The following is a 13,675-nucleotide window of genomic DNA, read 5'->3' on the forward strand; positions in this document are numbered from 1 at the left end:
GTGCAGACTCTGGCTCCAAATGATGTCACAGAAGCAACAAGGCAGCTCCTGGAAACATTTTGGCTTCACATTTGCATAAGAAGTGAAGATGCATCTACATTTATGTACAGTCAATGACAAATATCACTGGTGTTCTGTGCTGCTACTGGGTTCTACCACCTCCGACTGTTACAGTTGCACAGCCAATCATCAGTGTCTCTCTCTTCTCCATTCAGGTTATTTTTCTCACATACAGTACTCTGTTCAGAAGGCCTCCAGCATTTTGGAAGACCCCTCCCATGCTTCACACTTGCTTTCTGTCCCTGCAGGAGGTTCAGAAGCATCTATACATGGACTACCAGGCTGTTAGACTGCTGAACTCACTGCTGCCCCCATTTATTCATCTCACCCTTGTCCCTACCCCACCCCTTACACCCCACTAGTGTACCCTTACACCCCACTAGTGCACCCTTACACCCCACTAGTGCACCCTTACACCCTACTAGTGCTTTTATTTAACATTGCCACATCCAATTTTAGCTTTATATTTATATTCTTTTCATATTTATTAATTCAACATGCAGGCATGTGCACAGTGTATTTTTTGTTTACTCTTGTTGATAGTTCTCGTCCTACTGATATGTGTCTGTTTTTTTTTTTAAGATTTATTTTTGGGCTTTTTTGCCTTTATTTATAAAGTAACTGGCAGAGAGACCAACATGAAACATGGAGGGAGAGAGGGGAATGACCTGCAGCATTGGTCCCTAGCCAGATTGGAACCAGGGACGCTGCTATTACGTGGCATGCACTCTAACCACTCAACCAACAAGGTGCTCCATCTTGTCGCTTTTTATAAATTGTTATTCTGATATGTTTATAATCCCAGTGTCTATTTGTAGATCTTTAGAGAGAAATTAAATTTCATCCTATCTTGGGACGACAATAAACTTGACTTGAACTTGAATATTTTGTCTAAAATGTCTTGCATTTCCATTCAGATTTTTTTCTGAGCACAAACTGAAAATGCAAATAATTTTATGGAAACACACTTACAGAGCGAGTTGCTGTGAATTTGCATCATGCTTCAATTTTGTTCATCTGAGCACAGCATTACATCAATAATGTAGTCTGAGCGTGGTTGGCTAGAAGGAAAGCTGCTGTTGTTTTTTTTCCTCTAACTGACTTCTGTTTCTTTAAGTTGAAACTGAACTGAACTGTGTTGAGTTTATGAACATTACCAGTATGTATTCTGGATGGAAACTGGGATTTTGGGATGTTGTTGTGCGTTATGAGAAAATCAGGTGGCAGAGGCATTATTTCCACAGAGGGGATGACATGTCTCCTTGACTTTTATGGTTTCAGTCTGACATCTTAGATTATAACCCCCATAGATTGTCTAATTGCTCCCAATAATTGTTACAGTGTCCAGTACAGTACAGTACATACATATACAAGAAAACAAGATGTAAATGTAGGGAATAACCAGCGAATTTAAAACAAATTTATACTTGTTTAACTCTATCAAGCTTGGAATGACTGCCCACATCTTATTTGCAAGTTGAAAAGAGTGATAAGACTGAGCTGTCTGGTCTTTCTGCAGCTATGCAACCAAAAAAATGAGATAAGAAGAGTCTAATAACCGTATAGAGTGATTCCTCCCAGTACCTCCAGCAGTACTCTCCACCCTTCTTTACATTTAGTCATTTGATTCAATCTTGACAAAATGTTGCTCGATGCTGATGTAATTAACATTTTTGATGACCAAAAACCAGCCACAACAGACACTAAGAGCAGTAGAGTGAACCTAAAAGAATGCCTTCATGTACAACTGAACCCAAGCATGAAACTAGGGTAAAGAGGACAGATGTACTGGCTTCCAATGACAGCAGAAGCAAATCTCAACAGGCTTAATGTAGGACACAGTGCAATGCACCTTTAAATAATTTGTCAGGGCCTTCATCCCTCTGAATGATATAGCTTTAGCATTTTGAGTATTTATTTTTGAATGATTTATAGCAGTAATTTGAATAATTCATTGATCACTTGACATGACAGTAGGGTTTTGAGAGCAGTATGTTCAGCTTCCCAGAATAATCATGCTTGAGTTCTGATTTGTATATGAACTCTAATCCAGCCATCTCACTGTATACTGTATATTTCTGGACCAGTTGCAATGACTACAGAATGCTGATCTCTGAATGACAGTTTTCATGGCATGGTTCTATCTAGGGTAATGAAAATTGTGTATTGTGGTTGTCACATGTGATCCTCCTATAGTGCATCTCAGATTATAAGAAATAAAAAACAAATCTCTACAAAGTTGGATGTCAAGTCAAGTCAAATTGTATTTTTAGCCCAATATCACAAATCACAAATTAGGGGGCTTCACTCTGCACAGCAATACAACATCCTCTGGCCATAGACCATTTATTCTAATAAGGAATAACTCTCTTGGAAAAAAAGGGAAGAAACCTCAGGAGGAGCAACAGTGGAGAGAACCTTCTCTTCTCTCATGATATAAATACATGCAATAGATGTGTACAGGATATAGTGGTAAATCAATTCAAACTCTGTGTAAAAAACGTTTAAAGTATTTTACAAGGCAGCAGAAAGTTTGATAGTACAGGATAAAACTGTACCATAGAACAGACATAAAAACTCAAATAAAATCAGGAAAGGCTATCTGATAAAAGTATGTTTTAAAAAGAGATTTAAAAGACATTACTGACTTAGCTGACCTGATCTCGGGCAGATCATTCCAGAGCCTCGGGGCCCTGACTACAAACATCCTCACAGTAGACCTCAAGGTACGCACTGGCACATAGGGCACACAGTGTCTGTACATAAAGCAAGCAGGCATTAACACAGGCTGGTTTGCTGCCTGGATATGTACATTTAGGCCATGACCATGACTTCAGCTTGTTAAGAGAGGATAGAAAAAACATTAAAAACAACATTTGATGATGATTTCCTAATGCGCCTAGACTATACAAAAAATTTCTAAAAAATGTTTTATGCAACTGACACACAAAATGAAATAATAATAATGGAAACACATTTCTGGTCAACAGTGATAGCAGTGACATACTGGAGAGTGGAGTGCAGCGGACTGGAAGTAAAAAGGCAAAATACATGTACAAGTACAATTCATGTTTACTCAAATATAGTTCCTCTCTTGAAACAGTCTCCAGATGTCCTGTACCCTTGTGTAAGCAAGGATCAGTTCCCTGGTGGCTTTTCTAAAAATGGAAGCACACAGCTTCATCAGTCAGCATTGATGAATCACAAGGCTCATTGTAGAGAGTGGATACAGGACACTGAAGTGTCAGGTTGTGGTGAAACATTAGCTGTGAAAGGCAGGCCATTGACCCAGAGGTTACATACAAAGAAGGACTTTGCTCAGCTCACGGCAAGAGTAAATTAGAGTGTCATTACAGTTTATTTGGTTTATATATAACTGTTTGATTGATTACCAATAATATCATCATATGATTCAGAGCTTTAAGTTGTCATGCTGGTCACTTGGTGGAGACTGTACTAATGTGCGGTTGGATGGTTGGAGGGAGCAGCATCATCTCTAGTCATCATTTAAGGGGGGCATATTATGAACACTTCCAGTTCTATGTTTTTATTCTGGGGCTCTATTTGAATATCTTTGATTTACAGTTCAGAAAACTCCTCATTATTTTATACTGGTCCTTTCTTCAGCCCCTCAGTTCAGTCTATGAAACAGGCCACATTAGCTACTGTCTCTTTAAGAGCCTCCTTCCAATGAGCCCACTCTGTTTGATTGGTTATCTTCCAGCAGCTTGGGAGGTTTGCAACCAAACCGACTTCTTCTTACATACAATACATAACATTTTAGAAACATATTCCTCCAGATTTATGTCAACAGTTTGTGTTTATCCCTTACTTCTTTCAACATGACACTATCCACTAAGTACAACGCCAGCTCCATAAAGAAATGCTTGTCTGGCCTGCACACAGCCCTGTCCTCAATCCCATCCTAAACCTACAGGATGAAATGGAGCACCAGCTCTGAGACGGACTTTATCATTCAGTATCAGTGTTGGACCTCACTGATGCTTCTGTGGCTGAATGGGAGCAAATCCCTGCAGCCAGGTTGCAACATATGCTGGAAAACATGAAAGCACACCAGTGGAGGCTGTTGTAGCAGTGGATTCATGCCCAAATGGTTTTGGAATGCCATGCTCAACTACCACAAAGGGGTGTACAACTTGGGTGTCTGTTTACAGTTGGCCGTAGTGCAGATTCTAAGTTGTGTACACCTGGCTGACCGAGCAAATCTGCTAGCATTTGTGTAATCATGTATTGTGTGCATAGTGTATATACTGTCTATGCTTGCAGAGAGTATATTTGTGTGTGTGTGTTGTTTTGAGGTAGACTGTGCGTGTGCCTTTAAATGTCATGTGTGCTGTCTGTACTTCCACAGATGGCATGAGCTCTGCTTGTTCTGTCTTTCAGATTCCACTTGACTCTCAACAAGACAAGCTTTCTCTCATAAACTCAGCTCCTCAATTTAGGTCATTTCAATGACCCACTTTAAACCAAATGATGATAATTACACATGACAATGCTAACAAGTTTTGTTACACTTCCACAGAGACAAAGTAACAGAGAGCACAGTGGGGGCAGAGAAGGAAAAAAAGACTTTTGTGGAAAGAGGGGAAAACGCTTAAATATGTGTGAAATGAATTCTGCATTATTAAGCTTTCATCTCAAAAGACACATCTGGGGCAATATGAAGTAGGCAGCTTCTGCTCTGTAAAGCATCACAGTGCAGTATATATGTTGTATGAACAAATGAATCCTCTCACAGCAACCAATAGGTTCAAGAGGTCAGAAATACAGCCTTTAACAAAGGCATATTGACAGAGGTACAACCTGCTATGAAAGTCGCCTCGCCCTGTTTAATGACTAACTTGAATAATCTGGGTTGAAGTAGAGAGCTGAGGGTGCCATCCAGCGACATACTGATAAGCTCAGACCTATTAATCAATGTAAAACACTGTGAATGTTTACAGCAGCTTAATAGATCTTTATAATAAATGGCTAGTCTCGCCATCAGCTCTTAAAATGTCATAAATGACTGTTAGTTAAGGAAGGGCCAAAACAACATACACATGTCCCCTACCAATACCAACCATTTAAAACAAATTGTGAGCATTATTACTCTAGCCCCTCTCTGCCAGCACACAGATGTGTCCCTAAGGTAACAGCTGGATAAATCGACCACAAAACATGTAAGTACTCAATATTTCTGACATATAACACTCATTAATGCTTCAGTTAGTCCTCCAAGCAAATGACCATGTTAGTCTCAAATCAATTCATCATGTTAAATGTTGCAATTGTATGAAAGTGGTCCAATGTGTCAAACTCACATCAGTGCATAATCCCCATTTTCTCTAATGAATAACATTGGGTTGGTATTTAAGATGTTTAAACCATCACTACTCTGTATCCATCACATGCACTCCATCTCTAAATCATGCCTGTTCTGCTCTTTTTTCATTCACAGCAAGAACAGTTGAAGCAAAGATAATCAATTAAATAAATGGACCAATAATTGTGCAGACACACAGACAGGGAGGACACATCTGGACGCACTGGACCGCTGAGTGATGCAGACAGAGGGTGAGGCGCTGCAGGTTGGGTGGTGCTCTTTTACTAAACAGTATCTTTAGTAAATATGTTTGTGAAAACATTTGAGGGGTAAAAGTGGCAACGCAGAGACATACTATTGACTCATATTTAATCAGCATTGCTTAGTTGAACTGTTTTTTCCTGAGTTTTTTGAATTGGCTGCATTGCACTGGACAGACCTAATTTGCATGAAGTCGAGGTGGTGGCAGGATTATGCAAATTCAGATACAGCAGTTAGTCCATCAACTCACCGTGCCGTATCCATCATGCACCGTGCAGCCAGATCTCCTTCTGAAAATGAATGAGATCCATTGACCTGACATCCGTCAACAGATCCTTTTTGTCTGCACCATAAAGCTTCACTCAAGTTATTCCAGAGGACTTTTTTGTTTTGTTTTGTATTATCTATTTTCAGTTGTAAAAACACAAAGGTAATCAATTCAGTAAAACTGACAAAGGGTGTTTCCATTTGTGTAGAACCGCAGCCTACATTCAAAATAATAGCCTTGATCAATGAATGGTTCACACACATATATTCATTGTTTTGTTTTTTTGTGTGTGTGTGTGTGTGTGTGTGTGTGTGTGTGTGTGTGTGTGTGTGTGTGTGTGTGTGTGTGTGTGTGTGTGTGTTTATTCTTTCTATCCTAGTCACATCTGGACTAGTGAGACCTCTGTTGGTCTTCCTCAGCATAACTCTGGGCATTTCCTGCAAACATACAGAGTAAAGAAATACATTATTAATAAAAGAAGGTGTAGGATATTTTTAGAAGTTATCAACGTGGTATTAATCAGGACATAAGATCATTTACTAAAAAATTGGATCAGGTACTTTATATTATTCTGTGTTCACTATCAAGATATTAAATCATTAAAGGCCTCAAGCCATTTATTTTTTATGGTAAGAGCTCCAGAAATAACAGTGACCCAGGAAGGCAAGATGGGAAGCCAGGTCACTAACTGGCACTGAGCATACAGGGAAACCTTATCAGTGCTGCAAACACCATCAGTTTCGGGTGAAAAAAGGCTGATTGCAGCGCATCTACCCAACACAGGAAGTAAGGGTATATGAAAACAACCCAATTATTGAGAATGACTAAGCAGGAATCAAATTAATGGGTATATGAGACACAGCTTTCAGATTTGGTTACAGTTGCTCCATGGACCAGCTGGGTTTACTTGTGCTCTGTTTCTGAATTTACAGTGAACTCATTTCATATTAATTTCTTCTTGACTTGTTAATTGATTAATAGTAATTAAACAGTGTGGTTAGGAAACATAAAGCCATCTGGCCCAGTTTAAGGTTTTCTCCCACACAGGACAAAAGTAACCCCATGTTACTTTTGACCCTCTTCTTATCAGCTTTACCCTCGCTAAAACCAAAGATAGGCTTGCATGATAAATGAAACCTTCACTTGTACATTTACAGTCTTCAACAAAATAAACATTACCTTGAAAACTGAAAACACCTCCATTTGATTTTTCACTAGGTGAGTAAAATAAGTTTTTCTACTGTAACTCTGGCAAATGGATCGGGCTGATTTTTTTGGGTGCAGACTCAGTAGTGGGGTGAACCTTGTGGTTTTCACAGCGTGTCCCTAACTTCTGTGTTACAAGAGAAAAGGTCCATGTTACAGTTGTCCCCGATACAGTCATCCCAGCCCTCTCCTACTTTAATGTTGTTTCTTTAACTCTTCAGAGACATCCTGAAAAAGGACGTGTAAATAAACACAGGCTCTTTCTCAGTTTGGAGATGCACTTATCATTACAGCTGCTGTGTGATGCTGCAGCCAGCTGTGACACACAGCAAGCTGTGGACAACAAACAGAACATCAGTACTGATGTTTTTTCCCCCAATATTCCAGATACATTCAATGACACCTGAACATTATTGTATGATTCAGGCGTTAATCTGACAATTTCAGACCTGCGTGAGTCACATTAATAGCTGTATTTCAACATTTGACAGAAATTATGTTTGAAATGCGAAACACTAGATTAGTGAAATATGCAAAATACATGAAAGTTGGTTTGTGATTATGTAGAGCTGTGTGTAAACACCTCTGTTAATTAAAGGCACATTTTGAAGATTTTGTGTTCCCTGCACTTTCCATTATGGACAAATCTGTTTGCTAAAATGTGGAGAAAAGCCTAAAACAATGGAAACCGCTCCAGTTTTTACTTAATCAGAGGCCAAATAAGGGAAAATTGCACTCTGCTGCAAAACTTTATGGACTTTTTTGTGTTGTCATATCATTAGTGTAAAATATTATGTGAATTGAACCTTAAAACAGGGCAGATAGTGGTTGCTGGTCCTATCAGCAGCAGCAATTCATTCTTTGTGAATTTGCCCCTGAGCGTAATGTTCAGGAGGCCATGCCCACAGTGACCACGTGGCCACACCTACCCCCATTCTCATCTGGTCACCCTAATGCTGTGTAAAAAAAATAAAAAAATAAATAGAGTGATGATTGTGGTTGTCATTGCTTATACTATATTTCCATCAAAGACACCCATACTGTTGTGGAGTATGCTTTTTTTGAAGTAATTTTTGTTGAAAAAAAAAAAGTTGAAATGCTTTGCTCAGACCCATACATATTATACATATTATGTATTCCTACATACACATATGGAAGAGACACAATTGTAACTTCCTGTTATGATCCTAAGGAATTTTATTGAATCAAGCTCCCTCCAGATGGCCAGGTTCCTCACCCTAAAGCTGGAAAAAGCTTCTGACCATAGCTGAAGGTTGGAATTTAGACCGACTGGTAAATTGACTTTCACCACAACAATATGGTACAGTGCCATTAGTGCTGATGATGTACCCATGTTGACCTCATGCTTCATCTTACTCTCAGTCTTGAATAAGTCCTAGAGATATTTGAACTCGCTCACTTCCAACCTGAATGGAGCAGTACAAAACCTTTTTTCTGGCAGAGAACCATGGTCTCAGACTCGGAGGTGCTGGCTCTCTGCTCCAGTGGATGTTGGAGATCATGGTCTAATGAAGCCACAGAACCATATTATCTGAATAAAGCATAGAAGCAATCCTGAGGGCCCCAAAAACGCACTCTCATCCTGAATGAGATTCTGTCCATGAAGATCACAAACATAATCCCATTACGAGGGATGACCATGGCAAAGTCCAACACCTACTGAGAAAATGTTTGACTTCCTTCCAAGAATGCAGACACAGCTTTTACTCTGGTTATATGGGAACAATTGGTGTGTAGCAATGAGCCCCGGTACCTCATACTCCACCAGTAAAAAAAAAGAATCTAGATCAGCCACATAGACAAGAGGACAAACACTGTTTGGTTTCAATAGCAAACATTTATTCCAATCATTTAGACAATGCACAATTTGTCATCTACCCTGATCAACGTGCTCTTAATACTCAGTGCGATTGCTTGGTTAAACTGTCTGAAAGCAATCAGTACTCTGCTATATAGGACTGTTACAGAAACATGTAACTAGAACCTTTTTTTCTTTTAAACTCTTAAACTGATGGTAAATCTGTTTTACAGTTTATTTTTTTCTTGCTGCATAGAATTTATACAGCTGATCACAGTATCAGAAAACATTTATTATTCATCCAGAGACAACACAAGAGGCTACACATGCAGAGAGCATTCATTCACATTTCTACCCATTTGATCTACATCGCTATCCAAGTGTCACATTTCACTTTTTGATTTCACAGGCCTTTGTGACAGACTTTAATTCAGACAAATTCTTTAAAACATATAAATATTCATGTCATAGCTTTTTAAAATGTATATCCAATCTATATTTAATATTTTACTCTGGAGGGTTTGCTGTTATCTTTAGGTGTCATCCTAAAGGGAGTATGGACAATGTTAAGGCTTTGATCTGGAAAAAAGTAATGTTGTCTCTTGTATTCACAATATATAAGTTTGTAAATTTGTAAAGAAAGCCATGATCAGGTAATGTCATACAGGCTGGTTTCAAATATATTGTGTACTATATGTATAAGGTAACAAACTGCAGTTTTCTTTGATAGTATTTCTACTGGAAGGTGTCTAGCATTAAATATATGCTTTATAATACTACTATTCTAAAAAAAAACAAAAAACTTTTATATTGTTTCAGTCATCAGCTGTATTGAATTGCACATCACAGTATTATTCAGTACAACTGAATTTAGGCTTATATGTGCAATTGAAAATTTGTTACTTTTTCAATGTTTTCTTGATTTTTCATTGCGGTAATATTTATTCAGTATATGAGTTTTGTTAACATTAGCTAAAAAGCTATCAATATAGTATAGTATAGCCAATTGTTATGTGTTTAGCTTGCAGTCTAAGAAAACATAAGAGCAAAATTGAATTATTAATAATGTTCTTATTGTCATCAATGTGCAGAGCCGAGCCAACAATGATCTAATCTGCTAACAAGTACTGTGTTTGTATCTTATTCCTATGTATCATACAGCTCCATTGTTGTCCAAAAACTATAATAAAAAATAAATATTAAAAACATCAATCAGCCACACTGTTGCACTCAGTGACAGTGCAACTGTGCAGTCCTTCATTACTATGAACACAAATATTGTAGTTTATTTTGACTCACATCACACACACGCAGCAGTGCTCTGCCACAAATATCACTGGAGCACCAAATGTGGAATAATCCTCAACATATGAACTATTCACTTGTGTTCGAGTTGATCAAACTATAGTTTGCTAAAACCTACAGTGACCGGCTTTTCCAGTAACTTACTGATCCTTTTTTCAAAAAAATGAATAGACATCTGTGAGACATTAACAGTAACACATCTTCAGGAGGAACCAATGGCCTTGGGGCTAGGAGCCACAGACAGAAAATACTGAAGGACAGACTAACATATTGTTGCCTTTGGTCTTTTCGTTCTATTTTTGACAAAGATAAATTTACAAAATAACACTAGCTTTATCCTTGATGTAAAATACTTTTGAATAGCTGAAAGAGCCAGATGTCTAATAACATACATAATTCTCTTTCCATTTGCAGGAATGTACTTTGACTAAACTATGGTATACTTATGTATTCATAACTGTGCATTGGAAGTTAAAATTCCAAAAATAAGAGCTGTATATGAATTTAAGTCAAGCTAAGCCATCATCTTGTGAAGGCTTTTAACAAACATCATAGCTATCCAAAGTGTGCATGCGGACTCAGCGCTGTTGTGTTTATTTGATAGGAAAGCCATATAATTCATCTCAGTACAACAGTGAGGAACATTATTGTATATATTGTATTTTGTAAATATATTGTCTATTAGCCAAGCCAGCTAACATATATGCAGTCAAAAGACTTTCTAGATAACTCATTTTACAATTAAATATTAATTGCACTGTATATATAATAATACTCCATGTCTTGCCATTTAGAGAGCAGTCAAATCTATTGTATTTGTACCTAATTATTATGGTGGTAGTGGGTACACATTCACTGTACCTAGATTACATATTGTTTTTTTCTTTCTGAGAGACTGATTTCTGAGCAACTGATTCAGCTTGAATCAACACTCCATATCACATGCACATTTCAAATTAATAGGATACAGAATGAATGGCAGCATCAGTTAAGCAACAAAGAAAACCAGCCTGTAGTAATGACCTGAGGGGGCAACAGTACTCAGATAAAAAGATTGTCATATTTCACTATGAAACACATAAATAAAGAACATACCTTTTAAACACTTAATATTCAAACTAAAAACACATTTATGATAAAAAAATGTGTGATATGCACTATAGGACAGTGGCCATGCAAATGTCACTGGGGTATAGAATAAATCATGTACAATATAATGCAGGCTATGCTTGCTATACAAATACATAAAATTAAACTACATCTGATGATTTATATTCTCCTTCTTCCTATGAAATATTCTTGCTTTGGCAATTGTTTTCAGATACTCAAGTCACTAACTAAATATTTTCATTGGACAATTGGTGCCAATACTGGAGTATTAGTATCAAATGTATTTTATATCCAGTGGGGTCTTATTTAACCACTGAGATACTAATTAGTGATATGCACCAGCATGTAATCCACTGTAAACAGATTCATTCCTCAACTGAGAAACAGTCCTCATAGCTTTTCCCCCCAACAGTCGTCATCCTGTACGTACTGTTTATTCATGTGAAAACAGAGAAAACATATTGATTTGAGATGACCACTATCACCATAAACAAACCAGATGACTGCGGAGAGGAACTGGCAGCCTAAACTGGTCTCTACATAGCATCTGACACACTTGGTTGGACTTGGTAGAAAATCTGCTGGTTGCTTTATGGCACTAAAGGAAATTACTTTACAGCACAACACTGGATGAAGGAGCTGTTCCTCCAGTGTATATGGCAGATGGTGGAATGAGGGCTAAACAGCAATAATCACCCTTACATGCTTATTCTGAACATCAACGCCAAAGATGTCAGTACATTTTCATGTGATGATGATAATTAGACTGAGGTATTACAATTTGACAGCAAAATTGTATATTCTTGTTTAAAAAATGCTACATGTAGCACCTGCAAATGTAGGCTACGACAAATCAAGTGAGATTTTTGCTACTATGTACCATCTACAGTGCTTTACAGAGCATTCTACTTTTAAACAACATCTAAAATGATTTTTAAAAATAAAAAAATGATTAACAGGAAACCTTTGTGCATCCAATGCAGAAATAGATCTGGGATGTGTTAAGCCTAGCATAGCAAAGACTTGGACCCGGGGGGAATTGCTAGCCTCCATCCAAAGTAAAAAAAAAACCCAAATAAAAACAAAACAAAACATGGTATCCATCAACCTGTTTGTTCACCATTAGTGGAGCTAGTAAAGAGACATTGTGGTACTTTGGATTGGCATTGTGGATGGATTAGTGTGATTAGATTGCTTTCCATGGAGTGGTTTTCTTTAATTCAGGCTCATTGTTTTATTCCTACTGTCAAGTCTTTGTGCTAAGTTTGGCAAAAACAAACAAAGAAAAAAAAAACAACCCCCAACCCAGCTATCTCTATAATGAACACACTGAGAAGAAATTGATATACAGTAGAAGATGTGAAATCAGGGAAGCCCCTGATTACATGTTCCAGAAGTATTTTTCTCAATGTCACGTTCAGTTTGGCATGGTAGATATCTCTAAATGCTAGCATATTCATTAGTGTCAGCTGCTGTTGCTTTGGAACAGAAAAGTAAGTGCAGCGGTTATTTCTCAAAATGCTTAAGTGTTCCTTTTAAAATCCAAAAAAATCAGCCTTTAAGCAGATTGAAACCTGCCAAATTCAGTTGGAAAGCTTGAGGTCAAGTATTGCATTGAGTTTTGGAAATGTGCTAATTATACTATGGTATAAAGAAGCAAAATATTCCACTTTATGCTGCTTTTTGTGCTGTAGATATGGGATTGATATGGAAATCCAAATGTAAGTACAGGATATAAAGGTAAGGTCAAGGTTTACAGTATACAAGGTACAGTAAACACATATTTCAGTGCAAGTCACAGCATATTTGACTTCATAGCTACAGAAGGAATGCTAAGCACACTTATGGTTCAAAACAGTATTCTGTTGAGTATGTGGTATCTGTACAGAAAGACAAAATACAAAACATATCTCTGTTACATATTAATGTCATAGTTGTTTACATTTTGTAAAATAATTAATTCTTTATCTATTCAAATTATACAGTATGTTGTATAGTAAATAGTATTTTCAGGTGTAGCACCCTTTTCAAACATACATAGTATTTACAGTGCAGGGAAGTAAACATTGGTTTCACAGCTATGATACAATTACTTTGCAGTAGTTTGCCACAGTTGTAAAATGTTCTGTGCTACATGCTTTTTTTCCTTTTTTGTGATGATTTATATCCAAAACATACATAACTGTTTAAAAAAGGTTCCCCAGTCCTAAAACCACTGGCACAGCATTGACATTACAATAGGTATCCTTAGGAGTGACCACAAAAGTACACAGTGATTATTTCTACAACACTTAAAAGGTTGTGCTTTAGTGTAGACACG

Source organism: Scomber scombrus, chromosome 20, assembly GCF_963691925.1.
Source record: "Scomber scombrus chromosome 20, fScoSco1.1, whole genome shotgun sequence".
NCBI lineage: Eukaryota > Metazoa > Chordata > Actinopteri > Scombriformes > Scombridae > Scomber > Scomber scombrus.